The sequence below is a fragment of the Candoia aspera genome, chromosome 2, assembly GCF_035149785.1.
Source record: "Candoia aspera isolate rCanAsp1 chromosome 2, rCanAsp1.hap2, whole genome shotgun sequence".
NCBI classification, from domain to species: domain Eukaryota; kingdom Metazoa; phylum Chordata; class Lepidosauria; order Squamata; family Boidae; genus Candoia; species Candoia aspera.
In genome coordinates this window covers 42,198,689-42,209,786 of record NC_086154.1, presented here as the reverse complement: position 1 = coordinate 42,209,786, position 11,098 = coordinate 42,198,689, and positions in this window count along the sequence as shown.

Here is an 11,098-nt window from a genome sequence, read left to right as displayed (position 1 = left end):
ACTTTCAGAAGTAGGAAACCTACCATATTCAGAAGCAATTGCCTACATTAATGGATGACTGCTTAGTCACTGGATGTAGTGAATGAATTACTCACACTTCTCTTTTCAAAATGTGTTTTTGAGAATTTCCAATTATTTATTGCAAAGACAGAAATCTGGAAATGATTGGTAAAATAAAGAAGGGAGCTTATTCAGATGACCAAATGTTGCCTTCACAAATCCTGCTCTTCAACCACCTTTATTCCCTTTTTCCCCTGCTCTTCCTGCCTTTATTTTCTATTCAGCATCCAACCTCAAATGGCTCAGAGGAGATATTCTGAACTCAGTATTGTAAATTACTGCTTGGTAAATAATACAGTTGGCTAGACTTTCCCTTATAGACCCTGAACATACCTTATGTTCCCAAGTTCAACATAAACTATCCTTTTCACAGGTGAGATTTAGTAGGTTTCTAGGCTTCCTACTTTCAAATAACTGAGGAGAAGAGAGAGTGGTGCTTTACAAAATCCCATCAGTAGAAAACAGATCCTGGATGCAAGGGGGTTCCAGTTTAACTTTCATAATGGGGGAGAAAGAGAGTTAGGGAAAGACAAAGGTCAGTCTGAGCAAATGCAATTGTGTCTGCTTAGGCATGGTTGGAGTGGAGAATGTGGATAAAAGGTTAAGCCAGTGATGGCCTCTTGAGAGGTCTCTATCAGTTCCTTAGTTGGGTTTATCCTCGGTGACTTTTTTGTTGTTGTTGCTAATATTGTTTCTATTGTTCTAACAAATGCTCAGAGTTGCATTTGTAAGATTGGCAGCCATATAAATCAATGTAATATAAATATACACATATATACAGGAAAGGATGGGCTTTCAAGAAGGATTTGATAGCAGAGGTGACATCACATTCCTACTGTAGAAGGGACTACACTGTAAGGTTGGCTGAGCATTTCATTTGGTTTGTTTGGATTGGAATTTACCAAAATGCATGAATGTCTTCATAATTATAATTATAATTATAATGGAAATAATTTGACAAAATTGATAGATTTACTCAACCTTTGAATGTTTACATGTTAAAAGACTAGGTTGAATTCAAATGAATTGGTGGTACTGCTTAGGAATACTGTTGCTGTTGGGTGAAAATTTCCTACCAGAACCTTCATTTTTTCTGCAGAAATGGGGCCACAAAAATTCAAGATGATATAGATGGTAAGTGGGAGGATGTGATGGTGACACACTTGACCATTTCAAGTCTCATGCGCAGACATTATTGTCAAAACCTGAAGTGGCCAGAGAAAGGTCATCAGTAGTCTTAAAGACTGTCAGCTAAGGATGCATGGTCATAAAAAATATAATGTGTTATGCTTGGCAGAACAGTTTGAACAGATTTGTTGTTGTTGTTGAGGAAGGGAGGTAACATTGTTAGACTGGATGAGGTGGTTAAAGGATCACAAGTAGTTTTGATGGCTTCTTTTATTTTTATAAAGCTTGATATATTAACAGCAGGGCTGGCTGTAACCGAAAACATTTTCCCTTGACCTGGTGTGCTTCCCGTAATGACCAGGTAATTTACCATGCAATTCCTCAGCCGACCTTTTGAGAGGGAAAGGACCAACAGTAGCCAGGCTATGTTTGTGACAAGGTGTGTTCCCTCACACATGTCTCTGGGGATGAAAAGTAACAAAAATAACAACTCCAAACCCAGAAGTATTTATGGAGGAATTCTTTTACATCCTCATTTCTTTGCAAGTTACCCATTTTTGGCCTATGCCTAAATGTCGTGCCCTCTTTTCCTGCCCCCCTCCCATCTTTTAATCCAAAAGTCTTGAAATGCACCTTGTGAAGCAGTCTAAGCTATGCCAAGGCAGCACGGAGGTGAAAATGCAACCAATTTGCATGATTTATGTTGAGCCTAGCATCTGGGTGGAGGGGTTATTTTGGTCCACAGCACACAGAGATCCAGCTGTGTATTCTCCCCACTTGTAAGTGAGAGAGAACTAAGTGTAGGAATTGGCACCAATCCCAGCTGCTGGGTCTTTTTCTGTTTCCAGAGCACAACACATACGCTCTGCAGACTGAACTGGTAGACCTGTGTTTGCCACTCCTTGGCATAATAATATTTGCAGAACATTTGCCTTCCCTGGCTGCCACTGGGAGCCCAACCATCTCTCTGTTTTCTACTCCATGAGGCCTGGGACATGCTGTCCATGGAAAAATAGCTCTCATTAAAGACAGCAGGATGCAGAATGAGGTGACTACCTGGCTGCCATTTATAGGATACTGAAAAAAGGCCAATTTGAAAGCAGCCAGTGCTGACTGTTTATGTCCCCCTTACATTTTGCCACAGGATGGCTTATTAAATGCCTAGCATCAATTTGGCATGTTTGCCTGATATTGTAGTTAGTATTCAGTGCCTTAGCCAAGTGTTCGCCACCTGTTATGCAACATTTTGCATAAAATTATTTTCAAAAGCAGTAATAGCAGGCAGCTGATTCAAACTGATGAGGATTTTCAAATGATGACCTGGGGAGACAGAACTGCTTTGCCTGTGCGCCACTCCCAGAAAGCAGCCACTGCTTTAGTCAGCTTCTGCACACTACTCACCCAGGGAGGAATGCCCTTATTTAAACCCATGCCTGGCATGGGTCACAGCTTAGTGAAGCCGTGATTGCCCAGCTTTCCACTCAATACTTTCAGAGCACCTACTATTTGGCTGGCTATCAGAGGCAGTGGTGAAGATTCAGGATATCCTGCATGGGCTGCAAAAATCCAGATGGCAGCAAAGAGTTTAGATGTTTGTTGCCCTAATAGAGTAGTCTTAATGAAGATGGTATTACCATCAGCACTTTGTCAATTAAAAACAGGTTGACAGCAGGACAGTCTCAGAAAATACCTTATTCAGAGGTCTCCTAAACCTGGAGGAAGGACAGACTCAGTAGTGGCAATCTGTCCTATACTGTAGTGCAGTGTTGCTCAACCATGGCAATTTGAAGATGTGTGGACTTCAACTTCCAGAATTCCCCAGCAAGCATAGCTGGTTTGGGAATTCTGGGAGTTGAAGTCCACACATCTTCAAGTTGCCAAGATTGAGTAACATTGCTGTAGTGGGATGTGAAGCTTAGAATGCTCTGTGAAATGTCATCTACTTCATTGTGTAAAGTATGTCTGAGCAGTCATTCTAGACACATCGAAATTACATATACCTAATTTGCTTTAATTGCAATTTACTTATTTTAGCTGTAACAAATATGATTGATTGATTGATTATCATTTATTTACCACCCTGATTTAAAAGACTCCAAGCAGTATTCAGGATCATAATATAACATTGCAAAAACTCCAAACACAAAACTAAAAACTAGATGAGTGTTAATTTAATTAGGCTGAAATCCTAAACACTGTAAGAAGTAATGCTGAGAATACGTTATGTTCCTGAATAAATTTGCATGAGGTTGAGCTGGTGCTCAATAACAAATTACAGCTGGTGGAAAATTTTGCTTCTGGGGGTGGAGTGATTTTGAGATCAGGAGAACTGAGAAGTCATTACATGAGAGCTATTCTAAAATGTTTTCAGCTTTGGGGAGCTTAACAAAAGTAAAAGGTAACTTTAACAGAGATAACAAAATGTGTATTATGCTAATCAATGCATTTCAATGAATATTTCACCAGAAGAAATAATGTTAGAGTAGAACCAACAATGTATGTCCTTTTCTCATACATATTTCCCTTTCCTTTTTGTGCCCCAACCCTATATACATCAACTCAGAAGTCTTACTAAATTCAGTAAAGCTACTTCTGATATAACTGCATGTTGGATTGCCTCAGTCTGAGACTCCTTACATCTTTAAGAACCTGAGAAGATAGACTGGGGTTGGAGAAATCAGCAGTCTACCATGTAAAAGAAAGGCTTTCCTGCACATGACCTTTCCTACAGGGCAATGGTGGCAAATTGAAGCCCAAGAGACAAATCAGTCCCCAAACTGCTTTTTTGCAAGCCATTGAGCCCCACAAAATGAGCTACTGAAATTCAGCTGCAGAACACCAAGGATCAGCAGCATAGTTTTACAGCTATTTTATGTGTTACCTTAATGTTTAGGTCCTAGACTAGGCTTAACATGGCACAATAATACTTAAACACTGCCACCCTAAAGCTGGAAAAAATGAAAATAATTTAGAAAATGCAAGCCTGTAGAATTTTCAGTGGGAAAATCCAGCAATGGTCTTTTCTTATGTGTCTGATGTACTTAAAATCCAGATAATGCCTTCCTGTTCATATTCACTGTAAAAAAGCTTGTGAATCCAAATTTCTAGCAAGTATATGCAGTCTTGGTTTCACTCATTGGTATCATACCATGAAGCATTGGCTCACTTGACGTAAAACAAGTGTACTTCTGTCAATGTTGGAGTGTACCGTCTTAAAAAACATCAAGGGTTCAGCTTACATAACTCAGCAAAGGGTCACAGTAATCATTAACTCTGCCCTCTTTCAGTTCACTTTGTTCTCAAGTCACCTGTTTGCTTGGATTAAACATATAGCAGGACGTTAGAGAAGGAAAAACATACCCCAGCTGGACCATTCTTGGACAGTGCATGGAATTCAAGGGAGAAGGAGACCAAGAGGACAAATATTCCAGAAAATGCTGGTTTAAAAAGGACTAAGATCCACCACATTTCACTGAAATGGTCCCAGGACAATAATATATTCGCTATTGTAGTGGCATGGTTGCAAGACACCTAAAAGTGGTACAGCTTAATGACCAGAAAATCTAAAAACTTAATAGGAAAATTTATGCAAAAAGAACATGTTCTTGGCATCTCATTAGCACTCCTTTATTAAGATATTTCAAGGCAAGACTTCCCAATGAAAGTTCCTGTCACTATCAATTATTGCCTATTTATATCATCGGCAGAAAGGTACTGTCTCTAGACCAGTGTTTCTCAACCTCAGCCACTTTAAAATGTGTGGACTTCGACTCCCAGAAATCCCCAGCCAGCATGGGATTTGAAGTCCACACATCTTAAAGTGGCTGAGGTTGAGAAACACTGGTCTGGACTATGTTGCCACAGTTGGAAGGTATCCTTGTGGAACCCGCTTCCAAGGAGGAAGAAGAGGGCACACAGCACATGCAAAATTAGCATAGTGGGAAATACTAATGGGACGTTGCTATTTTTCTATGACCTCAGCATCTTTTTTCATAAACGAAGAATTAAAATGCATGAGCCCCCTCTGTGTGCTCATCAGCCAGATGTAATACAGCCCAGGAATGGATTCTCCTGATTATATTAAACAGCCCTTAGTCACACTATGTTGCATCCTTTCTGTTACAGATACAAAGCTTGCTCATACATTAAAAAGTACTGGGGAGTGATTTCATGGCACTCACAGTAAAATCCATGAGCCGTCAAATGATTTCCAGGGCTCATGAATATTATCAGACTTCTCCCCAACAGTTGGACTGAAACCAGTTAACCAGGCGCACAAGAATCTAGGAACTTCTGATAAGTAGTTTATTGCAGAAAAGTTAAGAAACCATTATGAAAGAATTCCAACGATTGCTGTGTATGGAATGAAAATCTTATTTATAGTGAAATCAAAGTTCTTATTTTTGTGTCTCTTCCTCCTACCCAAGCTACACAATAGGCTGGACAGCCCTCTGTTTTTGGCAGGAAGACTGGTTTCCATTTGTCTCTCATTTTGGTAACAAGCAAATCTGGCATCAGTTTGTTTTCTTCTGATCATGTGAGAACTCACCAGTATGACAACAAATATGTCTACTTTAATCTGTCAGAATACTGTATGTGGATGGCACCATACTGGGGAAGGTTTTTATAAGTGGAAACTTCACCAAGTTGGAAATCATGAGTACGGTTTAAGTTCTTGCAAAGAGAGAAGTTCTTAAGCTACTCCAATTATAAGAAACATTCACCTATCATACTTTTAAAATGCATGCAGATAAATGGCCTTCTCATACAATTATATCATTATGTATGTATACAATGATAGTTATTCTGCCGTTTCTTCCATGAACAGCTTCAGGTTTTCTTGGAAAAGCAATTCTCAGACAGTGAACTGTGACATGTTAAGGCATACGTTTTATAGGGAGAATTTATTTATTTGGTTGGTTGGTTGCTTGTTCAAATTATGTGGCTCTGGGCATCTCACACAATTAAAACAATGGTTATAAACAATAAACAAAATGCAAATAAAACAACAAAAATATATTTGAATATTAGTTGGCTGCTAATATTGTTTCTACCCAATTGTCTCTACCCGTCCTACCCAACCTGGCAGGAAGGGCATGCTCTCAGTACTGTCAGCTAGGCAGTCTCCATTGCAGTGTCTAGAGTGAAAGCCTTTTCTGCCACAGCACCCACCCTTTGGAACATCCTTCCCCCTGAGATTAGATTGGAACAATAGGTGGAGCAATAGGTCTGGCATCGTCATGAGCAGATCTGTACCTCTCCCATTCTTCTTTCCCTCACTCCCATGTGCTTACAATGAGGTGAAAATTAACATGGTGACAGAGGTGGAGTCCTAGAGAGGCCCCTTTTTTTCACAGGACCCCTTTAGGACTACCACAGGTGGAAAAAGGATGCATTACCTTGCTGGTAACCCATTCAGGACTCAGGATTGTATGGGGTAAAACTAATTCACTTGGGAGTAGTTGTCTGGGTTATTTGTCTGGGCGAAGGTTTGCCCAGCACACTATTCCCCCATGACTCAATTAAGCAGGTCATGCAAAGAGGACCAGTGACAACAGGACTGACTATCAGGCTTCCAGGTGGTCCAGCAATTTTTAAAACTTTTCTTTCAGAACCAATATTTACTTACAAGCCCCCTCCAGCCCCAGCCTATATTAATATTTTTGCAGTCTGAGATGGGATTAAAATTGCATTATCTTTTTTCATAAAAACACCTTAACCACTGTGACATCAACGTTGGAAATATATTTCATTGTCCAGTTATTAGTACTAATAGTTGTTCTAGTAGTAATAATGTTGCCTTTAATCTACCAATAACATACATTCTCTGGAGAGATTATAAAATCACCAAAATATTTCAAAGCAGAAAAATAATTAAATATATTCATAGGAAATATGTAACATATATTCATAGGAAATATGTAACACAGGAAATATATAAACCATAGAAAGGCTTTTATCCCAGTATAATGTGGGTGCTTGAAATTAAAAACTAGCGATCAAAATAATGCTGGAAAAATATCAATTAATTAATAAGCCATCTGTGTGGGGGGTCCAGGGATGTCTTCTCTTTCCACAAGTGAGGAACCACAATTAAGAAAACCTTTTCCTTTGTAGGTACCCACACTTCATTTGGTGAGGCAACCAAAGAAGACCTCCACAGATTACCAACGATCCAGTCAGATCATTTTGGAAGATGGTGTTCCTTAAAATATTCTGATCCAAAGCCATGTAGTTTTAAAAATAAAAATTAACACTTTAATTTAGGCTCAGAAACTGACTGACAATTGACAAAATATGAGCATGTTATCAACTTTAAGCAAACTTTATAGCTTTATTTTGAACTAACGGAAATTTCCAGTCTTCAAAGTTACCTGGACTCTTGAAACATTATTGCTTACTATATGGCTTTTAGAAAGCTTTAATAAGCCAAAATGTAGGTAAGAACATTTGGTAATGAGCAGAACTTTTTTTGTGGATTAAGAGAGCTTTGAATCTCACTAAGGATTGACTAATTGATATGATCATGGAAGTAAAATTTAGGGACAATTTCCCATAGAAATCTGGAGCAAGCATGCTGAAGATTGCATTAGACCAAAACTTTGTTTGGTACTCCAAGATGCACCCCCAATGCAGTTTTGAGGCTTGAAGCTAACATGCCAAGTATTAAGGCTGAGGCCTGGATCAGGATTCTAACATCAGGACTCAAAATCATGTTTGACCCTACAGGCCTGATGCTTCTGCTATTGTCAGGCATCTACCAATCTCATTGGCACCGTACCTGTCCAAAAGAACTTTGCAGTCTTGGCCTCCCTCCTGAATATTTAGGCCGATTAACCCTGGAGGAGGCCAGATCAATAGTAAAAGGAAGAATTAGGGACATTGATCGACAAAATGATATTACCAGCACTCCCGAATTCTATCGTCAAATTCTAGATAGCCACAAACCCTCTACTGCAGGATATTTGTACAATCTCTCCTTAAGCAAATATAGATGGGCCTTTTCCAGAGCCTACTTTGATGCCCTCCCTTCAGCACTGCTGGCAGGAAGACTTCATGGGACTCCTTATTCACAGAGACTTTGCCCTTGTGGATCCACGGAGGTAAAGATTCTTGCCCGTGTCCTCATACGGTGTCCTTTCTATGATGTCCCAAGACATGCTGTGATCTCCCAAATTATTTCTAAATTTGAGGGTCATCTTGACAGACTTTATTTCTTTTTAAGGGATGCTGATTCTACGCTCGCACACCACAGGTGGCCAAATATTTTTATCAAGTTATACAATTACACAAAAGTTTTAATTAGATATATTGTTCCACTGTTTTATTTTTTTCCTTTTTCCTAACAATGAATTGTTAAACTATTTTCTTTTATTGTAAAGGCTGGTCAAAGACCATAATAAATATATTCATTCTTTAGACCAAAATAAGTCAAATCAGAAAGGAAAAGGAAAACTCATTGTATTAAAGTCATGTATATTATCAGTTTTTGGTTTTGTCTTGGATGTGCCAACCATAGTCCATGAGTGTTGCAAATTTATTTAGAAAATTATTACCCCCACAGCAACCACTGACAGCTTAAGAACTTCTAACTTATGAGTGGAAGCCAGAAATTAATATAGCATTATTTGTAAAATTTCAAATTTCTTTTTATTGTCAAAGTAAATATATTTTATGAAGAACAAAAGAAAAAAATATACAGAATTGTAACTTATGTACACTGGCTTTAAAGATATTATTTTGACTCTAATTTACATCATCTTCGTGTTTTTAAAAGATATTTTATATAGATATGCAATATGTACAGTTTTATTTACATACATTCATAGGATGTGAGATAAAAACCAGTCAATAGGAGAGAGATTCACGTATACAAATTTCCAGAGGAGAAAAGGAATGCGTTCCTAGCAGAAAGGACTGGAACTATTGCTCTTAAGTGACAACATGGTCTCTGTTTTGACCTACTCAACCAAGAATTGCAGTGTTTTAATTCCTATTTGGTTAACATAAAAACACAGGGCATGATGCTAAACTTCATTGCTACTGAGCCCCTCTGAAAGCAGTGGTACCTGAACTGGTCATGGCTAATCCTCTCCCGTTGCTTTCGGTGGGATTCAACCTTGGCTAAGTTTGCCCAGGTTTGCTATCAACATGATAGCTGCGACTGTACAACACATTTAGTTTTGTGATTGAATTGACCCTCTGGGGGCTTTGCACAATCATCTAAGCTAAAAAACACATTAAAAGCTGCATTAAAAGTAATCCAATTTAAAATGTTGCACAAATATCACCACAAGGTCCTTAACTGATCTGGTTATGCATGCCATGTGATCATAGCCTATTCTTTAAAAATACCCAGCAACTCTAGTTACTACATTCTCCTTCTCTAGAAACATTCTACAATCAACAGAGTACAAAAAGGAAAAGAAAAAGAAAAATGGTGGAAGGAAATGTTGGCTAACACAATATTGTTTTTCTGCTGCATCAGATGACATGTGTGTGTGTATTCTCTTTTTTAAAAAAAATTAAAAGCCCTTAAGACAGCTACCATACTAGTTGGCTGGAACATCCAATGCCCCAGTTGCATTGCTCTCTGAATAGTGGCCCTTATGGGCACACTGCATTTTAGTACCACTTATTGTTTAAATCGCTCAAAGTGCTTTCAAAAAACGTTCACTAAGTCTGAAATATTTTCTCCTCAACCACTAGGAATATGGATTCTATTCAGTACTGTAAACAAGGGCAAATTGGCTCAGCATGTTTTCACACTTCAGTCTGGGAAGATGCTAGAAGCTGTGGCAAATGGATTGGCATGGTTAGAAACTAAGGATAACATTCCAGAAGAGGTCACATGGATATTTTTGCAGGAATAGTACTTGATTAAGGCTGTCCACATGCTGAAAGTCGATGAGACAGCAAGAAACTGACACAAGATTTCATGCAGCTACCCCATTCTCCCAGAGCATAAACACAGGGGGGGAAATCACTATTCTGCTGAAGGACCTATTGAAGATAAATTGCAAGCATCATTCCTGGAAAAGAGGGGCATGATCCCTTTCCACCATGCAGAGCCACAACTGGGGGGGGGGGGGGCGCAAGCAGGGCATGTGACCCAGGTGCCACGCTGAGGGGGGGGCGCCAAAATGAGCGCTGGGGGGGGTGCCAAAATGGGCATGGAATACATGTTTGCCCCAGGTGACACAGACCCTAGTTGCGGCCCTGCCACTGTTCAACAGAGCACAGAGGTAGCCAACCTTTCAGGGCCAGTAGCACATTTGTAATTTTGAACCATGTCATAGACAGAAAATGACTGTCATGCAGGAAGGTTTGCCTGTTCATACAATGGCTGTCAAGGGAGGAGATGGCCAATCACCAAACACTCATTCAACAATAGTCAAACTGGGGAAATGGCTTTCCACTACTACCTCAGCCCTCCTGAATGTTCTCCACCTCTTCAGTTCATCCAGAGTTTTATTTTCTAAGAGCACCATCAAGTTCATACCAGATTAAGAGGCATTCTTGCAGTTAAAGATGGCTGTTTGCCTTGCAGCATGACAGCTTCCCATGTATTTTTTGTGTCAAAAGTATTTTAAAAACAATATCAAGTTGAGTAGAGAGCCTGGAGCACTCAGACACTATTGCCAACACTTTGCCTACTTCTGATAGTAGCACCTTAGCTGTGTTAGTTTGAACTTCACAGAAAAATTGCATTCATTTCCTCCACAGCACTAGTCAGCCACACACACACACACACACAAACACACACACAATCAACTATCAAATCATCAGCCTACCTTAGCTTCTATAGGAACAGATTGTCCAGTGGCTGGATTTTGGCATTATAAGATATAGTGCAGGACTGATATGCTTGTTGGTGCTTTACTAGTAGAGAACCAAAGGAAAGTTCCTG